Below are 27,651 nucleotides of genomic sequence, written 5' to 3' on the forward strand. Positions count from 1 at the left end.
TATTCCACGAATGTAGCAATTATTTCCATCTACACAGAAAACACAAAGGCTTCTGTGGCCAGCTGAAAAGAAGAGTTATACTGTAAACACTATAGAAACTAAATAGCTAGAACCAATAGCTGAAAGAAAAGAATGATGGCCTTTCTTTATCCATTTGCCTAACTCCCAGTCAGGAGATGATGCTTCTTAAATTTGGCAATGCACTGCACATGAAAAGTCTGAAAATTTCATAGAACACTGATGCATAGTTACCCTTAAATAAACTGATCCTATATAAATAGTCAAAGATGTGCACCAAGGTTTAGCTACAACGATGTTCATGGCAGTCTTATTTCATTAGTGAGAAATTGAAAATGACCTAGGTATACAACAAAAGGTGTGTCAGTTTTCTATTGCCATATAACACATTACCACAGGCTTAGTGGCTGAAAACAGCACAAATGTATTATATTAAAGTTCTGTAAGTCAGAAGTCCATTTAGCTTTTCTGGGTTCTCTGCTTCAAGTCTTCACCAAGCTAAAATCAAGGTGTCAGGGGAGCCGCATTCCGTAGTAGAGGTTGTAGGGAAGAATAGGCCCCCGTTTCCTCTTGGTAGTAGGACTGACATCTTTGTTTTCTTATTGATTCTCGGATGATAACTGTTCCTAGTTTCTAGAGACCTCCAGATTTCCTGGCTTATGATGGGGCCAGTCCTTCTCACATCACAGCTCCCTGATCTGTGCTTCTGCCTCCTTCTTTCATTATGAAATGCCATGTGATTACGTTGGGCCCATCTGATAACCCAAGAAACTCTCCCTGCCTGAAGATGAGTAACCTTAATTCTATCTGCACAAAAGAAGTTGTCATGTAATTTAACATATTCACAGATTCCAGGGATTAGGGCATGTTGATCTTTGGGGACCTATCACAATAGGGTAGCAGTCAAATAAAGCATGGAATATGCATGAACTTAAATGGAATTTAAGTAAAAGTGATTGTGTTTAAAAATTACTGGCATAAGAAAATGCTAAGTAAAATATCACATTGAAAAACATTAAAATTAAAAAACAGGTTACTCAATAGTATGGATGATTTCATCCCATTTTTTTGTAGAGTGAAAAAAATCTGTTTGATATATGTATGACAGGTCTGTATATCTCTACCTAGCTCTACATCTGTTCGATACTTGTGTATCTATCTAGGTAAAAAGGTATACCCCAAAATATTCATTGGTTATTTCTGAGGTTGGGGATTACAGGTGAACACTTTTAGATTAACATATATTTTTGAACCTACCTAAAATGAATAAGTATATTATCTACAACATACGCACATGTAAATTTTTTAAATTAAAGCTTTCTTTTATAAGTAGAGTGCAGTAGCTAACCCTTTGGCCAGCCAATTGACCAACCTAAGGCACCAAAAACTGTTTCTGTAAGATATAGTGAAATTCTCACTCTCATGGGACTGAACCCAATTCTAGTTCTCAGCCACCCTGCTCTAGTTCTGAAAAATCCAATCTTTATCCCAGTGTCCCAATAGCTATTAAACAAAATTATAAGAGAAGGATCTCACTGACTCTCCACAGCTGCAATAATATATTGTTGTTTAATGTCATCTCTGAGAAATTTTCTGACATGGTGCAGTCTGAAACATCCATATGTCAGTGTTAGGTTTGGTTTAAATTTCAGATAGCTAAAAATAAGTCTTTCTCCTCCTTTTGGTTTTAAAGTATAAGCAGATCTAGCTTTGATGTACAAATCTTATAAACGAAACAATTTGCTGTCCCCACCCAAAGACAGCTAGTGCAACTCCAGAAAGAAGGATCTATCCTTAACAGTTTACTCTGCGTTCTAACTGTGGTTTCCGTAAGAACATACTGTATACAACTTTGTTTCTAAGGTTATTTCTGTTGGTGCCAAACTGACTTCAATTCACAACAATCATGTGATGCATTCCCGTGTAACTTGGATGTTCTGTTCTAAAGAAAACATAGGGTTTTTTTCTTAAGCAACCATTTCTGTTTGTGGAAGATTCACCTCCACCCTGAGGATTATACATAGAGTCAGTCTCCAAATGTGGATTTAATTATTAAAAGACATAGCAAATACTTTGATTTCTACCTAAGAATAGACTGAAGACCATGTCCTATCAGTAGCAGATTGGTGGGGCACCTTAGAGCATTGTGGTTAAAAAGTATGGTCTCTCCTGCCAAAATCCTGGGGTACCAAAATCACTGGGTTCAAATCCTGTCTCTGACCTTTAATCTCTATGTGACCGTAAACCAATTATTTAATCTCTATATTCCCCAGTTTGTAAAACAAAGATAATATTACCTAAATTCAAAGACTATTCTGAGGCTTGAATGAATTAAATATATAGAGTACTTGGAGCACTGCCTGATATATGCCAATAATAGTAGTTGCAAGAGAACCATGTAAAGGAGACAGTAATACTATTTACAGTATTATCCATGATGAGAGAGAGAGAGATTCTTTAAAAGAATCATGACCATTTACCAAGAGTGCAAGAAGCTAACATTCTACTAACTAGCCTGCTACCCTCCTGCTTCAAGACTTTTGAACTGGCTTTTCTCTGAACCACATGCTTCCTCACTGAAATATCCATATGGTCCATTATCTCACTTCCTTCAGGACTTTGCAGTAGTAACTTCTCGGTGAAGCCCATCTTGGTCACCCAATTTAAAATTACATCACCAACCTTAATCTGGTACTCCCATTCCCTCTACCTGATTTCTTTTCTTCTACTGCACTTTTAACATTCCACACAATTTATTGTGTTTACTGTTACATAAGTTCCAGGAGAGCAGAGATGTATGTCCTTTTCTTTTCTTTTTTTAGAGATGACATCTCGCTCTGTTGCCCAGGCTGAAGTGTGTCTGTTTGACATTATTAATATATCCTCAGCATCTACAATAGCACTTGACTCATAGTTGATCTCTATAAATATTTGCTCAGTGATTGAATAGCCACTACCTTGAAGAGTAGTGGCTTTGTCTAAAATGGAATCAAAGATTCAACTCAGAGTTCCCTCAACAATCCTAATGGGAGCCCCAGATAGTATGTGTTTCTCCCCTGATAAGATCTCCAGTGGAAGTTCTAAATTGATAAAGTAAGGCAAACAGTAGTCTGGGTCTTCAAGACGGCTGACTAGAAGCTCCCAGCACTTGCCTCCTCCACAGAAAAGACCCAAAACAATAAATAGATAACTCTTGTATAGAACATCTAAGGAAAAACACTGGAATCCAGCAAGAAAGTGACAAAGACCCTCTAAGGCATGGAAATTCATGATGGCAGCATAGACAAGGAAGCAAAGCAGGCAGCCAGGATGAATTCAGAGTCAAGAGGGATTCCTCATTGCAGGGAAAAGATAAGCAGAAGATCTCCAGAAATCCACATTCTCACCACAGATACCTACAATCATAACTACAGGAGAGTCCTCACAGGCTTCACAGGCCCTGAGTCCAGTATACTGTACTGGGGAGCTACCTGGAGCCAATGTGGCTGCATTATTCCAGAAAGAAGATTCACACTTGGTCACCCTCACTCCCCAGGAACCAGGCTGCTGCAGCAAAATAGCATTTTGAGAGCAAGGAAACCACCAGAGTACAACCTGATGGGGGCCCAATAGCATTTACATTTCCACATCCCTGGGACTCACTGACATCTTACCACATTCATCCAAATGTCTGCAACATGGTGAAACCAGCTGGACCCAGAGGTACAGCTGAGAACCCAGCACCCAAGTTCACATAGCACCCTACACCATGGGGAACAGGAAGTCCCACGCAGCAGAAAGGCTGCCCACAGAACCCAGGGAGCCAATGTGTGTACTTCCAGAACCTGAGAACCACCTGCCTGGAGGCCAGAGAAATGGCCCACCCATGATTTGCTGCTGCTCCCCCCAATGACCCTGCCACCTCCAGCAGGGATGCTGCATGCCCACATGTGCTACCAAAAGGCACACGGACCAGCCTACCCAATGTTCACATCCTCAACAAAACCATGTCACAGCCACCACAAACAACCAAAGCCTAGGCCACTGAGGCACTTGCAGTCAAATAAATCATACGGAGACTACTGCACTCATGTAGCATCAAAGCCAGAGCAACCTACCAAACCTACACTATAGAACACATCTACAGGAAAAAGTCTTTCCCTGCAAAAGCAACTCTATAGAATTGGAAGAAGTGACTGTTCTGCCAGATGCGCAAATAGCAACATAAGGACACAAGAAATATGAAGAAGCAAGGAAATATAACACTTACAAAGCAAAACAATAATTTTCCAGTAACAGACCTCAAAGATAAGGAAATCTGTGAAATGCCTGAAAATGAATGAAATATAATGATCTTAAGGAAATTCAGTGAGATAAGAAAACAAATAGACAGTTCAACCCAATCAGAAAAACAATTCATGATATGAATAAGAAATTCAACAGAGATAGATATTATTAGAACCAGATAGAAATCTTGGAACTTAAGAATTTAATTAATGAAATAAAAAATACAGTTAAGCATTTCAACAGTTGAAGAGCTCAAACAGAAGAAAGAATATCTGAACTTGAAGGATGGTTTTTAAAATAACCCAGTCAGACAAAAACAAAGAAGCAGAAAATACAAAAGAATAAGGAAACCATATGGGACATACGGACACCATTACACAAATAAATATTTGCATAATGGAAGTTTCAGAAGAAAGGATAGGCAAAGTTATAGAAAGATAACTAATAAAATAATAGCTGAAAACTTCCCAAGTCTTGTGAGAGAGATAGACATTCAGATACAGGGTGCTTAAATATCCCCAAATAGGTTCAACCCACAAAGGACCTCTCTGAGACATATTATAGTTAAGGTGTCAAAAGATGAAAAGGAAGAGAGAATTCTGAAAACTAAAACAGAAAAGCATCAAGTCACACATAAGGGAATTACCATCAGACTAACAGCAGATTTCTCAGCAAAACGTTAGAGGCCAGGAAAGAATGAAATGATATATTCCAAGTGCTGAAAGAACACTGTAAAACAAGACTACTATTCCTAGCAAAGCTATCTCTCAGAAATGAAGGAGAAATAAAGTCTTTCCCAGACAAGCAAACTCCGAGATAATTCATCAATTAAAAGACTGTCCCTACAAAAATTCTACTTCTGGAAGCAAAAGAACAATATCTACCATTATAAAAACAGAAAAAAAAAAAAACACAAAAGTACAAAACTCACTGGTTGAGCAGATATAGAAATTAGAAAAAGGAAGGAATCAAATATTATTACCACAGTAAATCACCAAACCACAAAGATAAACAATAGGAGAGTAATCAAGGAACAAAAGATATGCAAAACAGCCAAAACAAAATGATGTACATTCTTACCTATCAATAATAACTTTGAATGTAAATGAATTAAATTCCCTAACTATAAGATTGGCTGGCTGGGCATGGTGGCGCACATCTGTAATACCAGCACTTTGGGAGGCTGAGGCAGGTGGATCATGAGGTCAGGAGATCAAGACCATGCTAGGCCAATGTGGTGAAACCCCATCTCTCCTAAAATACAAAAAAATTAGCCAGGTGTGGTGGCACATGCCTGTAGTCCCAGCTACTTGGGAGGCTGAGGCAGGGGAATCTCTTGAACTCGGGAGGCAGAGGTTGCAGTGAGCCGAGATTGTGCCACTGCACTCCAGCCTGGCGACAGAGCAAGACTCCATCTCAAAAAAGAAAAAAAAAAGATAGGCTAAGCCTGGCTAAATGAATTTTGTTTAAATCCCTAACTATATGATGCCTACAAGAAACTCATTTCACCTGTAAAGACAGAGCCCGAAAGTGACGGGATGGAATATGATATTCCACACAAACAGAAACCAAAACCAAGCAGTAATTGCTATTACATCAAAAACATAAAAAGAGACAAAGAAGGTCAATGATAAAGGGATCAATTCAGCAAAAATATATAGCAATTCTAAATATGTGTGCATCCAACACCAGATCACACTCATATATGAAGAAAATATTATTAGATCTAAAGGTAGAAATAGACTCCAATACAATAGCAGGGAGGGACTTCAACACCCCACTTTCAGCATTGAACACATCTGGACAGAAAATTTTAAAAAATTAAACATAAACTTCATTGTAGACCAAATGGACCAAACAGACATTTACAGAACATTTTATCTAACAGCTACAGAATACACATTCTTTTCAGCAGCATATGGAATGTTCTCCAGGATAGATCATATGATGGGCCACAAAACAAGTCCCAATAAGCTTTTTAAAATTAAAATTATATCAAGTATCTTCTCAGACCACAATGGACTAAAACTAGAAATCAGTAACAAGAGGAACTTTGGAAAAATACAAATACATGGAAATTAACAAATATCTTCCTGAATAACAAATGAGTCAATGAAGAAATGAAGAGGGAAATTTTAAAATTCTTGAAACAATGAGAATAGAAACACAACATACCAAAACCTAAGGTTATAGTAAAATCAGTACTAAGAGGGAATTTTATAGCAGTAAATGCCTACATCAAAAAAGTAGAGATTTCAAATAAACAACATAACAGTGCACCTAAGGATCTAGAAAAGCAAGAACAAACCAAACCCCAAATTGGGAAAAAGAAGAAACAATAAAATCAGACCAGAACTAAATGAAATAGAGCCCCCAAAATACAAAAGATCAACAAAAAAGTCTTTTTTTTAAAAAAAAATAAACAAAATCAACAAACAACTAGCTAGACTAGAAAAATGAGAGAAGATCCAAATAAATAAAATCAGAAATGAAAAAGGAGACATTACAACTGATACCGCAGAAATACAAAGGATAATTAAAGGCTACTTGAATAACTATATGCAAACAAATTTGAAAACCTAGAGAAAATGAATAAACATCTGGTCACATATAAGCCACCAAAATTGAACTAGGAATAAATAGAATACCTGAACAGTCCAATAACAAGTAACAAGATTGAATCAGTAATAAGAAGTATCCCAACAAAGAGAAATCCACAACAGAATGGCCTTACTTTTGAATTCTAGCAAACTTTTAAAGAAGAACTAACATCAATTCTTTCCAAACTATTCCAAAAAATTTAAGAGGAGGGAATTCTTTCTAATTAATTTTACAAGGCAGCATTACATTTATACCAAAATCAGAAAAGGATACAACAACAAATACACAAAACAGACCATTATGCCTGATGAACATAGCTGCAAAAAATCCTCAGCAAAATACTAGCAAGCCAAATCCAGCAGTATATCAAAAAGCTAATACACCATAATCAGGTGAGATTTAACTCAGGAATGCAAGGATGGTTCAACATCTGCAAATGAATAAACATGATATATCACATCTAAAAATGAAGAACAAAAAACATATGATCATCTCAATAGATGTCTAAAAAGCCTGTGATAAAATTCAACATTCCTTCATGATAAAAACTCTCAACAAATTGGTATAGAAGGAATATACCTCACCCAATAAAAACCATATATGACAAACCCACAGCTAACATTATATTGTATGGGGAAACATTGAAAGCTTTCATCCAAGATCTAGAACAAGACATCTAAGATCTTGAACAAGAACTTTCACTGCTCTTATCCAACACAGTACTGGAAGTTCTAGCCAGATCAATCATGCAAAAGAAAAAAAAATGAAGAGCATCCAAATTGGAAAAGAAGAAGTTAAATTGTCTCTCTTTGCAGATGACATAATCTTACATATTGAAAAAATTCTAAAGACTCCACCAAAAAACCTCTTAAAACTAACAAATTCAGTAAAGTTGCAAGATACAAAATCAACTTACAAAAATTGGTAATGTTTCTAATGCCAATAATGAACTAGCTGAAAAAGAAATTAAGAAAGTAATCCCATTTATAATAACTCCAAAAAAAAAAATACCAAGGAATAAATTTCTCTGAAGAGGTTAAAGATCTCTACAATGAAAACTACAAAACACTGAAATTCAAACTGGGTTCAGTGTATACTGCTTAAGTGATGGGTGTACCAAAATCTCACAAATCACCACTAAGGAACTTATTCATGTAACCAAATGCCACCTTTTCCCCCAAAACCTATGGAAATAAATTTTTTTTAAAAAAAGACCAACTTGGTTTATGTACTTGGCCTGATTATTTGTATAAAGTGCAGCAAGAATAATTAGTTTTCACTAGCCTTTTAAAATTGGCTTTGATGGAACTTTGTTGCATAAAAGAAATCTAAAAAACAACCACTGAACTTGTAGAGGGCACAAGCAAACAGAAAAATATCTCACGTTCATGGATTGGAAGAATTAATATTCTTAAAATAATCATGCTATCCAAAGAAATCTACGAATTCAATGCAATCCTTATCAAAATACCAATGGCATTCTTCGCAGAAACAGAAAAAAGAAACTCCTAAAATGTGTATGAAGTGATTAACCATGAATAGCCAAAGCAATACTGAGCAAAAAGAACAAAGCTGGAGGCATCACGTTACCTGACTTTAAAACATACTACAAGGCTATAGTAACCAAAATAGTATGGTAATGGTACAGAAACAGACATGTAGACCAAAGAAATAGACTAGAGAACCCAGAAATAAGTCAATGTATTCACAGCCAACTGCTTTTTAACAAAGGCACCAAGAAAATGCATTGAAGAAAGGACAGCTTCTTCAATAAATGGTGATGGAAAAACTGGATATCAATGAAATTAGATTTCTATCCCTCACCAAATACAAAAATCCACTCGGCTGGGCGCGGTGGCTCATGCCTGTAATCCCAGTATTTTGGGAGGCTGAGGTGGGTTGATCACGGGGTCAGGAGATCAAGACCATCCTGGCTAACGTGGTGAAACCCCATCTCTACTAAAAAATACAAAAAATTGGCTGGGCGTGGTGGTGGGTGCCTGTAGTCCCAGCTACTGGGGAGGCTGAGGCAGGAGAATGGTGTGAACCTGGGAGGCGGAGGTTGCAGTGAGCTGAGATCGTACCACTGCACTCCAGCCTGGGTGACAGAACGAGACTCCGTCTCAAAAAAAAAAAAAAAAAAAAAAAAATTCCACTCAAAAGGCACAAAAGTTTAAATGTAAGACCCCAAACTATTAAACTCTTAGAAGAAAACATAGGAGACATGCTTCAGGACATTAGTCTGGATAAAGATTTTATGAGTAAGACTTCAAAAGCACAGGCAACAAAAGCAAAAATAGATAAATGAGACTATATCACTCTAAAAAGTTTCTGCATAGGCAAGGAAGCAATTAACAGAGTGAAGAGACAACCTATAGAATGAGAGAAAATATTTGCAATCTATTTATCCAACAAGGGACTAATATCTAGAATATATAAGAAATTCAAACAACAGTAAAATAAATACAAATAATCCAGTCTGAAAATGGAGAAAGGATCTGAATAGACCTTTCTCAAATGAAAACATACAAATGGCCAATAAATATATGACAAAAATGCTTAACATCACTAATCATCAAGGAAATGCAAATCAAAACCACAATGAGATATCATCTTACCCCAGTGACAGTGCTTATTATAAGAAAGACAAAAATTAGCAAATGCTTGCAAGGATGCTGAGAAAAGAAAACTCTTACACATTGTTGGTGGGAATATAAATTAATACAGCCACTGTGGAAAACAGTATGGACATCCCTCAAAAAACTAAAAATAGAACTACTGTATCATTCAACAATTCCACTACTGGGTATTTATCCAAAAGAAAGGAAATCAATATATTGAAGAGATATATGTACCCTCATGTTTATTGCAGTATTATTTACAGTAGCCAAGATATAGAATCGACCCATTCACCTGTCAACAGATGAATGGACAAAGAAAATGTAGTGTGCCTTTTCTATATATACAGTAGAATACTATCAGATATCAGATACAAAAAAGAGTGAAATCCTGACACTCACCACAATATTGCCAAGCTTGGAGGACATTGTGTTAAGTGAAATAAGTCAGACATAGAATCAGTCATATGAAGTTAAGCACACAGAAGTAGAGAGTAGAATTGTAGTTATTAGAGGATAGGAAGGGTAGGGGGAAGGGAAGATAAGGAGAAGCTGGTTAACAGACATGAAATTACAACTAGATAAGAGAAATGAGTTCCAGTGTTTTATAGCACTGTAGGGTGATTATAGTTAACAATAATTCATTGTATATTTTCAGATAGCCAAAAGAGAGGATCTTGAATGTTCCCAACAAAAATAAATGATAAATATTTGAAGTTATAGATATGTAAATTACCCTGATTATATACATGTATTGAACTATACTCTGTATCCCACAAATATGTACAATGATTATATGTCAACTAAAAATTTAACAATAATAAAATAAAGAACAATGATCTGGATATCAGGAGACCATGTTCCAGTCTACTGCTGTCTCTAATAGTCAAGTCACTTCAGTTTTCCATGAATGTAAAATGAGAACCAGGTTACTGGTCAAGGCTTGTCTGGATGTAAAACATCCATGTTTCTGTGAGTAAATGAGGATATAAGCAATGGGCTCAGCATTTATTCAATGCCCATATTCTCACCCTGCATCAGTTGCCCTTATCAATGCTTCTGACAGAGCCTGGCTGGAATCAGCAAAGAAAGCTACATTTTCCTATTTGCATGCGTCTAGTAGAGCATCCAGGTGACTCAAATAGAAAGATTGCTCCAAGAATCCTGATACATGTTCATTGTTATTTTGTATGAGACCTCTCAAGAAATCCACAACATAACTTTCTCAATTTAGTCCAGTGACTGACAAATTTTGAAATATCTCTTGCATCTCTCTGTTTAAAAACTCTTATATTTTCTGTTGGGGGAAATATATGTGTTTTGGCCTCTCTTCCTCTCTATGCCAGTAGTAAAGTATTGGCTTTAAGCAATAATATCAGAAAGGAGTCTGATAACACTGAACAAACATGTAAAAATTACCCACGTCTTTGGACAGAGTGAGATTCACATTGCCTCCTGGCCAGATTTTGGGGCAGAGGCTGCTGTGGCAATATTAGCATCTCTATTTCCTGTCTATGTTTTCTGGTCTGTTCTGGGAAGTGGAAGGCCTATAGTAGATCTAGATCTTATCTTCTCTCCTCATTTTCCCCTTGAAATATAGATAAGATTTGGCTTGAATCTCTAATTCAGAAGCTCTCCACAAGATTTCTGCGAATTCATGGGTTGGTTACTGCTTGTATTACTTGGGGTTCAGTCTAAGCTGCTATAATAAAGAGGCTCAAAACAGCAATGGCTTAAACACAAGAGAAGTTTACTGTCTCCTAAGTAATGGTCCAGAGATTTCCAGAACAAAGAAGGTAAAGCTACTCAGCCATCTTCAATGCCTGAGATTACATGCCTGAGTTCAAGGTGACTGGTCCAGCTCCTGCCATCATATCTGCATCCCAGAGAGCAGGAAGAGGGAAATAACACACAAAGCTCATGTCTATGCCTTATAAAGGCATAGTGCAGAAATGGCACTCATTATTTCTGCTCATACCCCATTGCCCAGAGCTCATCTCACTGCACAACTAGCTGCAAAAGACCTGGAATGGGAGTCATTACCTGGGCTGACATAGATCGAACTACAAAAAGGAAATTCTATGCATAAAGGAAAGAAAAAATGGATGCTGGAGGACAATCAGCAGTCTCTATCAGATCCTGTCTCTAGCCACTCAGATATCCATTCACACCTTTTCTCCCCCTACAAATGGAACATACTTTTCCCATCCCTGAGGAATTCAGCCCAACATTCCATCTAGTTACTGCATCTAGCTCCAAGTCTGGGCTCTCCCATGAGGAGTAGTCTTTTCCATCAAGTCTAAATAGGATTTCTCTTGGTCTAGTGGAGAGTTATCTTCCACTTCCACATACACTCACACACAGTCTACAATGATGGAGTAGAAACAAATGAACTACAATTTAAAACTCCCATTATGCAAAGAAAAAGGGAAAAACACAGCAGTCATTTGTCCATAGCAATTACCAAATTCTCCCTTCCCTAAACGGATACATTGCCTTAATTTGATCCTGTTTCTGCCTACTTAGAAGTTTTTCCTTCTCCATTATTCTCACTTATCACATATAAAGTGAGTATTGAAGACCATGCCCGACTTGAGAGCTGTACCACTTTTGTAACTTATTTCCTGCTTGGGGTATATTTGGAGGGTTGATGATGTGGTTTGGCTGTGTCCCTACCCAAATCTCATCTTCAATTGTAGCTCCCATAATCCCCATGTGTCGTGGGAGTGACCCAGTGGGAGGTAATTGAATCATGGGGGCAGGTTTTCCTGTGCTGTTCTTGTGACAGTGAGTAAGTCTCATGAGATACAATGGTTTTATAAAAGGGCAGTTCCCTTGCACATACTCTCTTGCCTGCCACCATGTAAGATATGCCTTTGTTCCTCTTTTGCCATCTGCCATGATTGTGAGGCCTCCATAGCCATGTGGAACTGTGAGTCCATTAAACCCCTTTTTCTTTATAAATTACCCAGTCTCAGATATTTCTTCATAGCAGTATGAAAATGGACTAATCTCAATGGGGTTGTTTTAGGGATGAAAGAATAAGAGGCTTTTGGAGACCAGACTTGTGGGTTTTTGGCAATTAAATTTCTCAAAAATATTTTTATGCTTCTGGCTACTTGGTTCCATTGGTTCCATATATATTTAAGTGCAGCCAAAGAGTTCATCCATAAAGAGTTTTAAAACAAAAACAAAAACAAAAAAACTGATCTTACATGTACTGGTCTTTGTGCTCCAACTCTCTCTCTCACTTCCTCTTACTCTCTCTCACTCTCGCTCTCTTTTTCTCATTTTCTCATTAATTATAGCTTCTTTGGGACCATCTGAAACAATAGATTTGGTTGGGAAGGCAGCACCCTTAATCTGATTCTTGCTTCTGGATTAGCTCTCACCATTTGGATCGGAAGTCTTGCTGGCAAGTGATGGGAAAGTCTTGGGCTAAAATATTATCATTTGCTAAAGCCGCCCCTTTAGAATATGAGTCACCTTTTATAACTAGACTGATGTCGTCAATCTAAAAGTGATAAGAAATTTCTAGACTACATCAACATTCTGACTTTTCCAACCAGTTTCACTAAAGTTTCTTGATCTAGCATCATACAGTCTGTCTTCCAAAGTTTTATTTGAGAACATTTTTCTGAATATTTTGTCAGGATGTAACAGGAGTCACCAGATTCTCAGCCTGCAATGTTTTTCTTTGCCTCCTGCTGCCCAACCACTAAGCCACTTATTTTGGGTTATGTTATGACAGCACCCCACTTCTGATAGCAAATTCTATGTTAGGTGGAATATAGCATAAACCACTAACACAATGAATCCCAGGTGCAGTGGCTTAAACAAGAAATGTATTGTGTTAAAATACAAAATTTTCACTTGTAAACAATTCTGAAATGGAAATGTGTTTTATAATCAATGTCATTCAAGCATTATGTCATAGTTCAACTGGGTATGTATGTTTTTCTTCTTGAGGTTACATAAAATAATAGTGCTTTTGCAACTTATGGCATCTAAAATTTCATTTTTCTCTCATATAACAGTCCAGATGTTGGCAAGCAAGAATTAGTAAGATGGCTCTATCATCCTCAACATGTGCCTCCCGTATTTGGGTCCAAGGTGTCTGCTCCAGCTCTTTCATCATTTACTAGCCAGCAAAAATGGGAAAGTGGCAGGGGAATGTTTGCTCATTTCCTTTAAAGGCACAGCCTAAAAGAAATACGTATCATTTCTACACATATATGAACCTTCTTAAGTCACATGTTGACACATACTTTTAAAAAGGCTTGAAAATGAAGTCTTGGCTGGGCACGGTGTCTCACACCTGTAATCCCAACACTTTGGGAGTCCAAGGTGAGTGGATCACCTGAGGTCAGAAGTTCGACACCAGCCTGGCCAACATGGTAAAATCCTGTATCTACTAAAAATGCAAAAATTAGTCAGGCATGGTGGCGGGCACCTGCAATCCCAGCTACTTGGGAGGCTGAAGTATGAGAATTGCTTGAACCCAGGAGGCAGAGGTTGCAGTGAGCCGAGATCGCGCCATTGCACTCCAGCCTGGACAACAGAGGGAGACTCCATCTCAAAAAAAAAAAAGAAAAAGAAAGAAAAGAAAAGAAAATGCAGTCTCCACCTGGACAGCAATATTCCCAGATAAAACATAGCAGTTTTTTTATGATAGGAAAAGAAAGGAGGGATACCGGTAATCACTTAGCAGTCCTTACCATACCTCTGCCTACAAATTCCTGTTACTTCAGCTAATGCATTATCTCCCAATTCACTATTTCATCAAACCCAATGTGAAACTCAATCAGTTCCTTGGTCTCCAAAAATTCACTCACTCAAGGCAATTTACATTTATAGAGGTAGACTTTACTGAAGCCCTGACTATGGGGAGACAAGATTTCCATCACAGCAATAAAAGAAACTTCAAACTGCATAGCAGATTCTCTATTTTTGGAAGTCTTTCAGTCCCCAATAGCCATAGTGCTAGGGACTTTTCCAATCTCATTGTCTTCTCTCCTCATTCTCTCTTTCTTCTCCTTCATTGCACAGTCTTATTTTTCACCTTCTATCCAGTGCAGAGCAAGCTTGCTTTCTCTTCACTTTCCTTCAGCCTGTGCAACGCCTGCCTGAGGAGTCTCACTTTTATCACTCACAACTTATCAAGGACTGTTTCTAAATAAAGACAGCTACCCTCCCAGAAAGAAACTCTGATAAAGCTAACTGCAAAGATGGTAATATTGTCATGCTTCTTCAGAAGACTGTCAGAGGCCTGAGAGAAGCATATAGAGGAAGCTAAGCCCAAATGCCTAAAATTCTACCAGATGTAATCTGACAGAAATCTGACATGGGGAAGGTAGAACTCAGCAAATGCATAGAACTAAGTGTTGTTGTAATGCTTTTTGGGTCATTTTGAGAACAAGTCCATAAAGTGATACATACTTTCTGCCTTGTTAACCCTCTAACATTATAACCTTCTATATTGTCTAGCAGTTTCCTCACTAAGGTCTTTAGTAATGCCACTGCCATCCACACATCAATAAACGTATCAACTCATATGTGAAATCTATATAGTTCTTCCTTAAATGCCAGTAATTAGGTATTAATGAGGCCCTAGTTTCAGAAGACAGCCATTTATCTTTCCCCTATTGTTCCTCGTTCCTGTATATCAGCTATTCATTTTCACATTTTTAGGGGCTGGGTATCTGCTATTTATATTCCCTTTCCCCACATCTTATTTGAACTGGAAACGGGTCTATCAGTGGTAAAGCACACAAGACTCATCCAGCGTGGGGCCTGACCCCATTGATGATTTCCACCCAGTTTCCCCAGCATCGGCAGCTTACTACAATGCTTGTGAGTTCCAACTGGGACAGATTTCAGATCCTGCCAACCTCCTGGCACAGACAAGTAGGTACTAGCATGCCTTCAACAATGTTGTATAATTCTGGCCATCTGAAGGGTGATGAGAGTCTGGTGGCCTCATGCCACTCATTGTCAGCCTCCAGGTTTGGGTCAATTCCTGTAAGTTTGGGTCAGTTCCTGTAATGGTTGAATCACACTAGCAACAACAGCCTCTTTTAATAAGAAGTAGACTTTTGGGTTTTTCTTTCATGGAATTACATGTGAATGCCTCATATGGTCAAAAGAAAGAAGGTCTGCACGCCTATATTTAAATGCTGCAAGTAATTCCCACTCATTCTAACTCTATCCAGATGTGGGTACTCTGTGCCCATGTAAATTAGATGGCTTTCTTTCTTTTCAGCCTTGTTGAGAATCTGCACTCTGACTCACACAGAAAAAAAAAAAATGGAAAGAATGTGCGGCAACTACACACAGGACATGCTATTTTAATAGTACACGCTCTGTTAAAGGGAAAATTGGTGCTTTTGTGCTGCAAACAACAGCATTTGCATTTCGAGGGGCTAGACACTATTGCTCAGTACCAACCAGTCAACGATGGCCTTTAGTCCTGGATGCCAGCTATTCCCATAGTTGAATTTCTGGTTTGGGTTCTAAGTATTCTTGACTAGGAGCCACATCTGTTCTCTGCCCCCAGCCTTACTGCAGTGACTTTCTAAAAGGGAAGAATTATTTTGAGATAATGGGCCCTCTGTAGTGCCTACAGCATTTTCCATTCTATTCCTCTCTCTCAAGTAGTAAACTGCAGTCAGGCAAATGTGGGTACCAAAAACTCCACACAAAAAGCAATTCACATTGCCCATCATGTTTTGTGTTCCACAGAGTGTCTCATTTAAAACACATCCCGCTAGAGGCCCATTTCACAAAATTGGGCTCTTACGAAATGGAAAAAAATAAAAGGAGGAAATAAGGCAAGGCATCTCTTTCTTTTTGCCGTCCTTGACTCCTTTACTGATTGCTCTTTGGAAAAGCTTGTTCCATGCCTGACAGAATAGGATTAATCTTCAGTCCACCTTCACCTCAAACTCATTCTTTGTCCTATGAGACAGCAAGGGGAAGAGACCCACAGATGGCAGAGGGACCTATAGGCACCTAAAGTAATGACCCTGCCTTTTCAAAGGATGACATCTCAGCAGCTCCCTGAGCCTCGCTATAACTCCAGATTTTGCCCCAGTCACCACCTACAGCATATGACATGTGTGTTTGTTTACCCCTAACTGTGAGGATGAGAAACAAAATTCAGAATAAATAGAATAAATCAAAACTGAGACTCATGTGTTATTGATGCATAAATACCTTAGAACAATAAAATCACATTACGCTGACCCACTTCTTACAGTTTACAAAGTGCCTTCTTATACAATATTACATTTGCTCCCTGGAGCCGTTCTGTGAAACAGGCAGGGCAAGTCTACTATTCAGGTTTTACAGATGAGAAAAACGAAACACAGAGAGGAGTGTTAACTCCCCCAAGATCTCAGAGCTCATAACAAGGGGAAGAGAGAAGCTGAGCTTCTGGTTTCTAAGCCCAAAATTATTTTTAGATTATTATTAGACATTCCAAAATCAATATCTCCACTGTCTAATTGTCTAACTTGTTGGTACTGTGAAGGTAGGAATTTCAGCCCTGGCATTTACTTGGGAGCAGGGTAACTGATTGTCCTAGTTTGCCTGGTACTGTCAGTGCTAAACCTGGGACTGTCCTGAGAAAACCAAGACAGGTGGTCACCCTAGCGGGCAGTACTCCCAGCACAAAGAGGGTCTGTTCTAGCCATGTTTCCCCCTCAGTCAGCACACAGCATTTTCAGGCAATGTGTGCTAATTCCAGAGGACACCTTTAGCAAATGCTTTCAGAAAAATGAAGAAATCCTAAGAGCCTAATCTTTTGATGAGAAACGCAAGAATCCTTCTACAGCACTGCCCCATGAAGGCACTGGTGCCAGACCGATTTGAGAAACAGTGAATCTGCTCCTCAGAGTGTGTCCTGCACCAATAACTCTAAAACCATCTTTCCCCAGGCAGTCAGAGATCGGACCTCCCACCTGGCTGAACTGGAGCCCTGTGAAACAGTGTGACCACTGGGAGGGTTGTGAGGTGAATAGGAAGGAGAAAAATAAGAGACTTGTTTGTGATTTTTTCCCCCAGTGATTTTGAATTATTAGATTGATGTCTTTGATGATTGAGTTGACTCCACCAAAGAGAGACTGATGCTGACATTTTCAGATAATTTCTAAGATGCCCTTCTGCTCAAAACAAAACAGGGATTCTATTCTCTATGCCTTTGATGCTAAAGTGAGCTTGGTCCATTATCTGAATATCAGCCCAAATATGGAAATATGTATCAAAATCCTTTAAAATGTCCACACCCTTGGACCTAGACATTTTACTTCAAGGAATTTTAGCTTAAGAAAGTAATCAGAGAAACATATATTAGTATTAATATAATAACTTCATCATAGCAGAGATATTTGCCATGTAACATTGACTGTTGGGGGTTCAGGAAGATCTGGGTATGTTTGAAGCACGGTAAGACTGGCTACAAGGGAACTGGAGTTGTGTTCACTCAGGGGGGTTACAAAGAGCAAGGCATGTCTGGGAATCTGGTAGGGTACAGAAGTTCAGGTCTAGGTCAGGGGACCTAATCAGCCAGATTTAACCACCTGGCCACTCTACAGGCCTCCCTTAAACCTTCCCCACTTAGCTTGCTGAGAGCGAGTGAGACCACATATCCTTGGCAGGAGCACCCTTCAGTAAACAAAGAGAAGTAGGAGTGGGGCTGTTCATACCTTGTTTCTCTCCCAAACTCACCAGTCCAATAACACTCCACCTCCCCAGGAGTCAAGCAAGGGCTATGGTAAGCAGTTTTGGTTAATGGGTATTCCCCAACATGGAAACATCAGGAATAAGAAATAAATTTCCTCCTAATGACAGAGATAGAGACAGAGCTATATGAAAAATAAAGACCCTGGGTCAATGTTATTCTTCATTGTTATTATGGGTGATTTTTGTTTTCTTCCATGCATGTGTGTGTGTGTAATTTTCCATATTTCCTGTAAGTATGTAGCATATTTGAAATCAAATTGGAAAAGAAAAGTAACTATTTGGGATCATATATAAGAGAAGACAAAGACAGAACCCCCCACCACTGGGCATCCTAGCTCCTGCCTAGAAGATACGTGACTGTTGCCATCCAATGGTATTTCACCTGGGTTGGTGGCCTTTAGGAGTGGCCCACTTATTCCACAGAAAGCAACTTCAGGCCTCATGCTCAGGGAAGGAAGTGGCTCTGAAACTTTCAGGTGAAGGACTGACAATTCAGCAAGAAAATGTTATCTTGAAGCTCCTCAAAGACATGATGAGAACCCATTGACCTCCTGTAATCAGTTACTGGAGATTTCAGAGAGAATAGAAGGCTGACCAGACTGTAGACCATCGGGAAATGACTCTCACTGGGTGTGAGGATGTGAGAGTGCTGCTGGGGAGGGGAAAGAAGAACCTGCAACATTATATCACTGTTGCAGAATATCATAGCTTGGAGAATCCTTGAAAAGGGGAGAGGAGCTAGCGTTCGGCCTCCTAATTTCACTGGTAAAAAGACAGAATGGAGAGCTCAATGACTTAATGAAGATTCCACAATTCTTTAGGAGCACTGGCGTTATCTTAAATTTTTTTTTCTTTTTTCTCTCAGTTAGACATAAGTGGCACATTGCCAAGATCTAAAGAAATCATTGTAAGAAAGTTGTCCAGCCATAAGAACACACTCTTCATAAACAAAATTAGGTAATCGATATGGTTCTTATGACTCACAGAAGGGAGTTAAGGAGTAAAAAGGTATTGCCATTTCCCAAAATGTGATCACCAGGACTCTACTTTTACGGGTGAGCAATAGGTACCAGATGGGAAAAGAGAGCTAGGGTAATAGCTTTGAGGAACACTAGGTTAAGCAATATTGTAAATGACTCCTGATTGCTACTATGTTTGTGAATCTGCATCTGTATTAGTTCTCACGCTGCTAATAAAGACATACCTGAGACTGGGTAATTTATAAAGAAAAAGAGACTTAATGAACTCAGAGTTTCACATGGCTGGGGAGACCTCACCATTACAGCAGGCAAAAGAGGAGCAAAGGTATGTCTTACATGGCAGCAGGCAAGAGAGCTTGTGGAGGGGACCTCCCACTTATAAAACCATCAGATCTTGTGAGACTTATTCACTAGCATGAGAACAGCATGGGAAACACCTGCCCCCATGATTCAATTACCTCCCACTGGGTCCCTCCCACTACACGTGGGGATTATGGGAAGTACCATTCAAGATAAGATTTGGGTGGGGCCACAGGCAAACCATATTAGCATCTCAAACATCTTTGACCATAGAAACTTCATTCGTCTTGGAGAACTAATGTACAGATATATTTGGGTAATGCTGAGCTACAGGGTCACTGCCTTAGGCAGAATCCATGATTTATTCAGAGCAACCATGGCTAGGTTGCCTATGGCTGTGGCCTTCATACCATATCCTGAGCCTTTCCTAAGAGTCAAAAACTCTACTCAGGAATGTTCCTGCCCAATAATCTGCTGCCTGAGATAAACACACATAAACACACATCTGTTTATTTTCATTTTGCTAATTTTCTTGGTCCATCATTTGTAATTCCACAATAATTTTTTTTACATTGTAAAACATGCAATGAAATATCTTCCTAAAACTTCAGTGTTATTTTTCTCATAAGCCTCTGCTTTGATGGACTATAGAACAATGCCAAATAGCACCAAAAAGAAAACTAGTGATGACTGACAGAAGATCCTAAGCAGAAAACAAATCAAATAACCTCAATTTGAACACTATCTGTTCAATCACTTCTAAATGATAGCACTGCAAGAAAATACATGCTATTGATTTTATGGTTTTGATTGCTTTGCTTTTGTATTTCAAAAAAAGAGCTTCCTTTGTCAAACTGGAGTTTGAAAAGGCCTGTGTCACTGGAATAAACCATGGTGCTTTTAGATAAAACTTCCTATGGAGACAATTAGGTGACAAATTCAATGCCATATAGACACAAAATCTTGTATGCAGACCTTGCTGTAAATTGGCTGTTTTCTTAGCAGTTCCTAAATACACAGTAAACAAAAATCCTAAAGATTCATCTCAATTATCATTAGGATCTGCAGAGCCAACAGCTAAATCAAGATAGAGAGAAAAGTCCAGATAAGACCTGTGTGTGAGGCAGGCCAGACTTGATTAGGAGAGTAAAGAGTGAGTGTTGCTGAGGCCACTTAATGACAAAATACTTTTCTTTGTGTCAAACTTATTTCTGGGTATAGGAATATTCATGATGAATATGACTGAAAATATATTTATAGCAGCCTTCAAAAGTTCTTAAAAGTCATCCAAACTGTCAGAAGCATGTCACCCCTAGTAAAGACTAGTTAAAACTTAGAACATATAATCTTTTAATGTAAGATCCTTTTCACCCTGCAAGAAAATACCACAATTTCCTTCCCCAAACTAAATTCTCCAAACTAGTGGTCCTACAGAGAGAACCCATGGCCAGTGATCAACAGCAACAATAAGAAATGACATTCAAGTCCATGAGTGCACGTACGTAGAACACACTCTAGCCTGAACTCCAGCACACCTATGATAAGGAAAAATGCTTAACAAACTGCTACGATGGATGTGTCTACCTCCACATTCGATTTTTTGTTTTCATTTTATGTTGCTCAAATACCATGTCCTGCCATTCTTATGGTCATCAGAAGAGAATATTGGTCTTTGTTATCTACTAACCTTCTATTTCATAAACAGGAGCTGGTCTTAGCAAATACTTTCTCAAGAAGCCATCATTAAAGAAACCTTTATCCTTAAAAGTAGAAATGCCAGTAGGAGCACAATAAATTCATTTCTTAAATTGTTCTCCCCTTCTGTGCAAATCAGTTTACATTTGCTTTTTAGAAAGAACTTTAATTTTGTTGGGGGGGTGAGTTGGGGGGCTGGGCAGAATCTGCACTGCATCGACAGGAGGAGGTGGTGGCTGTCTAAAAGCTGTATGTTGGAATAATAGCTATAATGGAGGAGAACTCTGGGAAAAGGAAAAGAAGGGTGGGAGTAAAGGGAGGGGAACCTCAAGCCAAGTCTCCCTCTCCCTGTTTTTCTACCTCTTCATCCCCATTTGGACTACATTCTCAGATTCTAAGCATTTCCTGAACTTCAAGCTCTTATGCCTCTACATAGTGACAGATTTTTTTTTTTTTTTTTTTGAGATGGAGTCTCGCTGTTTTGCCCAGGCTGGAGTGCAGTGGCATGATCTCGGCTCACTGTAAGCTCTGCCTCCCGGGTTCACGCCATTTTCCTGCCTCAGCCTCCCAAGTAGCTGGGACTACAGGCGCCCACCACCACACCCGGCTAATTTTTTGTATTTTTAGTAGAGACGGGGTTTCACCGTGTTGGCCAGGATGGTCTCAATCTCCTGACCTCGTGATCCACCCACCTTTGCCTCCCAAAATGCTGGGATTACAGGCGTAAGCCACTGTGCCCAGCCCCCCAGTTTTTTTTTTTTTTTAATTTACTCTAAAGTGACAATACTACTTCGTAGCAGATATTTTATATGAGTCAAGGGGCAGGTGTCGGCTCTTGAAAGTCAGACACAAAAAGAGAGAAAGAAGAACAAAGAGAAAACTTGCCAATGCCTAGCAAGGCCTTCTTATGGTAATATTATAACAATATAATATTATTTTCTTACATATTATATCATTATATATATTTATATTGTTACTATTATTATTACTATTATTTATATTATTAGTATATTACATTATATATTTATATTATTACTATTATATGTATTATATACATATAATAATAGATATTAATAATAGTAGTAATATAAATAATAGTAATAATATTACTATATATAATGATATAATATGTAATAATATAGTGAGTGTGTGTGTGTGTTTGTGTGTGTGTGTTAGGGATACATGAAGGGAATAAACCTCCACAGCCAAGATAGCCAGGGAAGATCTGGGGATCCAGCTGAGATGGGTTTGAGCAGGAGGAACTTCAAGTTCCTCAGACCTTGGGGCTCTCAGACTTCTGAGATCAGATCAGCTTTAGTCATGATGACACAGGGCACAGGGTGAAGCTGTGGAAGTCTGGTGGACTCACCTGGGAATGACCCAGGGGGGCTGCTGGGATGTTCACCCATCAAAGGAGGAATGTGGAAAAGGCTGAAGCTTAGCAAGTAAACATGAGCCCCTGTGAGCATGAAAAGAATAAAGTAAGGACATGGGAAAGAGACCAGAAAAAGCAGGAAGTAGGCTGGCAGGGAAGAAAAGATGAATTTGAGCGGTGGGGGAGAGTGCGTTATTCTCATTTATGGGCACTCAGGATGATAGAAGCCAGTTAGTCATTCCTGAAATTCCTGTTTCTGGTAAATTTCTCCATAGGAAGATGAGACCTGTCCACATGTGAATAGGCAATAGTCTCCTTTGTGAGGCATTTTATTTGCTGTGATAAAGTGCTTTATTGCCTTTGCCTTCCGTAAACTGCAGGATTCAAATTATGTAAGATTTTAGGGTACTTCCATTCATACAAGGACAAGTCAAAGGCCATAATTACTGTGTTTATGTAATACAGATACATTTCAAAACAAAACATGAGCCATGCCCTTGCTTTTTGCAAAAGCAATTCTATTGAATCATAAATAAGTTTACACAGTCTTTATCGCTCTGCAAGATGTTTTCATTTTGTTTGGTCCATGTCCCAAACTGTATTTTGTTTTAGACTTCTCTCATTTTCTTTTCCTTGTGAAAAACTACTTAAGGCCAAGTCTCAATTTCCACAAACATTCTAGTTAAAAATGAATTATTGATTAGAGAAAAGTAATGCTATCATCCCGAAGGCCCTGTTTTCTTCCTTGGTTCCAGCTGTATGCTCACTACCATCCTTTATCTGAGAAGCAAATGTATCAAGTCTAAGCAAGAAGAAAACACTTGGAGCAGGTGGGATTTGAAGGGAAATGGTGAGGGTGTAGAGCTGATGGAGTCCTTTCAAGACGGTGTTGCAACAGGAATTGGCTGTGGCAGGCAGAAAGATTCTTTTGTGTCAGAGACTTATGAGGATGACGGCTGGTAAAAAATTGGTATAATAAGAGGTTTTAATGGATGGAAGTCAAAAAGGACTAAAAAAAGAATCAAAAGCACAAAGGTTGACTGCAAACACTTTGGCTCTGAGCCTAAATAGAAAACCATACTAAAAGTTTGGGATAGTCTCTGTAAAATGTAATTGAAAAAGAAGTAATTTATGTTTATAAGCTGGATAAACTTGGATAACACAGAGATACTCTTAGACTGAGTCATACACCAGAGCAAGGATGACTAGACTTGACCATTGGAAAGAAACAGGAAGTAGCCAGGAAGAAACCTGAGACTGAGGATTTTTTTTTTCTTGTGTAGGACAAGTACACCAAAGGAAATGGACATTTTGCATTAAAGGGCCTGTCTAGAAATGAAATAAATACTCACAAATCCTGGAACTTTTCAAGTATCCCTGAGAATACCCCATCAGCATGGTACTTCCTACCACTGGAGTATCAGAGATTAGGCCCAGGGCAGCATGTTCCATGCTGGGCAGCAGTTTTCAATCTGAGATGGTCATTGGGAGTGGAAGTTCTTACTCAAAAAGAAATAGCAGCCATTGGGAATCTTTGGGAGGTATAATCCGGTTATTTTGACCCTAGAAACAACGACGTTGCATTTTCTGTGATAAGAAATGAAAAAGCAAACATTTGGGATGCTTCTTTACCAAAGTTTTAGGAAGAGGCATTTCTCCCCAGTGTGGGGTCAGGCCAAGACCAGTGATATATCAGTATCAGTAATGTCAAAGACTCTAGTCCAACATGATCTCTAAGATCTGGTAGCCAGAGATGCCTATGGCCCAGCATTGTCAGGAAAAGCAGCACAAGAGACTCGGAGGTCATGAAGTTCACTGTGGCCTGGAAAGGGGGCTGACCAGGAAGGCTAAGCTAGGAAGATGAAGGTAGAAGGTGGACTCTAATTTGGTTCTGTAAAATAATTCTAGAAACAGTATTAATCTCATATATTTCTATAGGCCTTTATAGATATAGACCTTTACAATGCACTTTTATAAGCATTATCTCATTTAATTTCTAAAATGGAAGGGCTTGTATTTAAACTCAGTCTTTACCAATTCTTAGCCATGGTGACCATGGGCCAGTCATCTCTATGAGCTGAAGTTTTCTCATCTGTGAAATGAGGATAATAAAAATACTGACTTCCAAGTATTAGAATGAAATAGATGCAAAGCCTTTCACATGGTGCCTGAAGAAATAGTAAGCACTCTCTACATTTTATTTATATTTTAAAAATTTTAATAGACCTCATACTAACCCTGTGAGGTGCCCAGAGCAGATGCTGCAAATCCATGTCACAGATGAGGAAACTTAGAAAACTAAAGCTCAGAAAGTGACTTGCCTAATATGGCCAGGGCATAGACCCTCAGAGAAACTAGAAAATGTGTTGTGTAATCAAAACTAAGAGAGCTCTGCACAGTGGCATTCTGAGTTGCATCTCCTTGTGTTTGTACCTCGTTGCAGCTGGGAAGAGTCAGAGGGACAAACAAGTTTCAGATTTTTAAACCGAAGGAAACTCTGACAGAAAATCCAGCGTTTGCTGGACCATTCTGATTCTCACCCAGCAAGGGTTAAATTATGCTCAGGAGGATCTCAGGAGACAGCAGGGTTCAAAAAAAGAAGGAAGGGTGTTGTCCCTGGGAGAAAGATGTGTCTTGAAAGCCCAGATGCCCCCACTCATGCACATGGCAGTGCTTGGTGAAGACCTCCACCCTTGAGTCAGCAGAGCTGTGTGCATGTGGCTGACCTCTGGTCACATCTCTCAGCCCATACCATAAAACATCAACTTTCTGGAATCCCCATGGACTGACTCATCATGGAGAGAGTTGAGGACTTACTTTTTAAAGCACCCAAAACTTGACAAAATATCACCATTACCTTTGTAATGAAAATGTCTTAATGGGTCACAGACTTCCTTGGCTTTTTAAGCCGAGTATGTGGAGTATAACTTATCCTTTCCTTGACAACTGACCATCAGGAATGATACTGATGCTGCTATTCCAAGCAGCCATATTTTGAGTAACAAGGTTCTAGATGATCTATGGAAAAGTACTAGGGAATGTAACAACTAGAATTAGCTAGTAGGACACCATCATGAACATCCGTTATTATACTGGGTTGTATACACTCATCTTCTTGGGATATTTTGAAGCATGTTGGAAAGAGGTTTCCACTAAACCAAATATTTCCAGATTACTGCCTGAGCTTTCTTAGCATTTCTTTGTGCTTCATTTAATATTTTTTGTCTTGTCTTTTACTCTTTTGCCCTTGCCTGCCTATATCTATCTCTTGTTCTCTCCAAACCCCTTGCCTCTTCCCTTCTACTATAGACAGCCAAGCTTTATAAAATAGGTTGTAAAATAGGTACAAATAACACTTTAAAAGGGTGAATTTTATGATATATGAATTATATCTCAATAAAGCTATTTTAAAGTGCATTGCAAACTATAAAATCTTACAAAAGATGAGAAATCACATCACTCTGTTTATATTGATAATAAACTATTTCACTCTTTTATTTAAAAATATAAAAGCCCAAATAGGCTCTGAGTTGACTTAGAACTTCTCCAGAAGTAATATGCCTAAGAGTTAATGTATGGCCTTTGAGACATCTATTTTTGTTTACATGGGTGATTTTCTGGCTTAGTTCTTAATCTTGTAAGCAAAATTAATAGTAAGATATGGTATGACTCTAGCTTCTTTGATTGAAGCCTCCTTCTTTACCCTTTCTTCATTCATTTGGCATTTTTGGATGGCCTACTCTGTGCTGGGCCCTAAGAGTAAACATGAATTTCTAAGTGATTCATGAGCAAATGAGTCCTTGTGCAGATCTTAGGTGTAACAACACTCTAGGAAGTATGAGTTTTAATGCTTCCTTGATTTTTTTCCCTTAATAACTTCATGACCCCCAAATCCAATCAGTCCCTATAGAAGCAGCATAACCAACCAATTGGGTTGCCAGCCCATTGTTGGAGAGTTGGCCCACAGAGTGGGGATTCCTGATCAGAGGACAAAGCTGAAAGGACAGCATAGAACTACTTCTAGTTGTCACATTCCCTAGTACTTTTCCATAGATCAGCTAGAACCTTGTTACTCAAAGTATGGTTTCTCAGAACAGCAGCATCAGCATCATTCTCATCACACCTTGTAGTATGTGAGAAATACAAAATCTTAGGCTCCACCCAAGACCTATTACACTAAAAGCAGCCTTTTAACAAGATGCCCAAATGATTCATATGCTCATTAAAGCTTGAAAAGCACTGATCTAGATAATATTTTACACTAGCATGCCTGAAACACCTGTCTCTTCAACCACCGCAATAATCACAGCTTTCAGAGCCCTTAGATGAATGATGCCCAACATGAGAGGCCATCGTTTGGCACAGAGGCACATCCCACCGGTTAGTAGGCAGAAGATGGTCCTGATGATGCTGAGCAGATGTTCAGCGTTCTTGCTGAACAGTCAGAGACCATTGCTGTTCTCTTCACAATGCCTGTCAGGTTCAATAACTCTTCTCCAGTGACTCACCTCTTTATACACATGTGCAGTAATTTTCTTTAAAGACTAGTTTGTCAGCAGCATCCAAAGCTGGATCTATTTCCTTTGTTGCAAAACTTCATCTGCATTCTTGGAAATACCCACCCCTCCAGTTCAAATTCAACTCTAGTCTTCCTAACGCCATTTCATTCATCCATTCGTTCACTTGAAAAGTACTTACTGAATGATTACTATATGCCAGGGACTACCAGCATCTCCATCATGTAAACATTTGCACTCCTTCTCTGCCAACTAGCTTGCTTGCTTGCCTTTAACACTTAGTTTCTACTTCTTACATAATACTGGAAACATTTTTAAGTAGAAAATATAATCTCTATCCTTAAATAACTAATACTATAATAGAGCGGACAAGATATAGAATTTAAAAATGTGTGAAGAGCAAATTTTCAAGTCCCAAAAGGGATGATATATCCTATACTAGAACAAGCGTTGCATTGTGCATGAGTCAAGAATCCATTAATCCACTTCAGCATCCTAGATACGTCTCTTTGTCCTTCTAATTTTCAGTTTCTTCTTTG

This window comes from Nomascus leucogenys, chromosome 3 (assembly GCF_006542625.1).
Source record: "Nomascus leucogenys isolate Asia chromosome 3, Asia_NLE_v1, whole genome shotgun sequence".
In the NCBI taxonomy this organism is placed as follows: Eukaryota; Metazoa; Chordata; class Mammalia; order Primates; family Hylobatidae; genus Nomascus; species Nomascus leucogenys.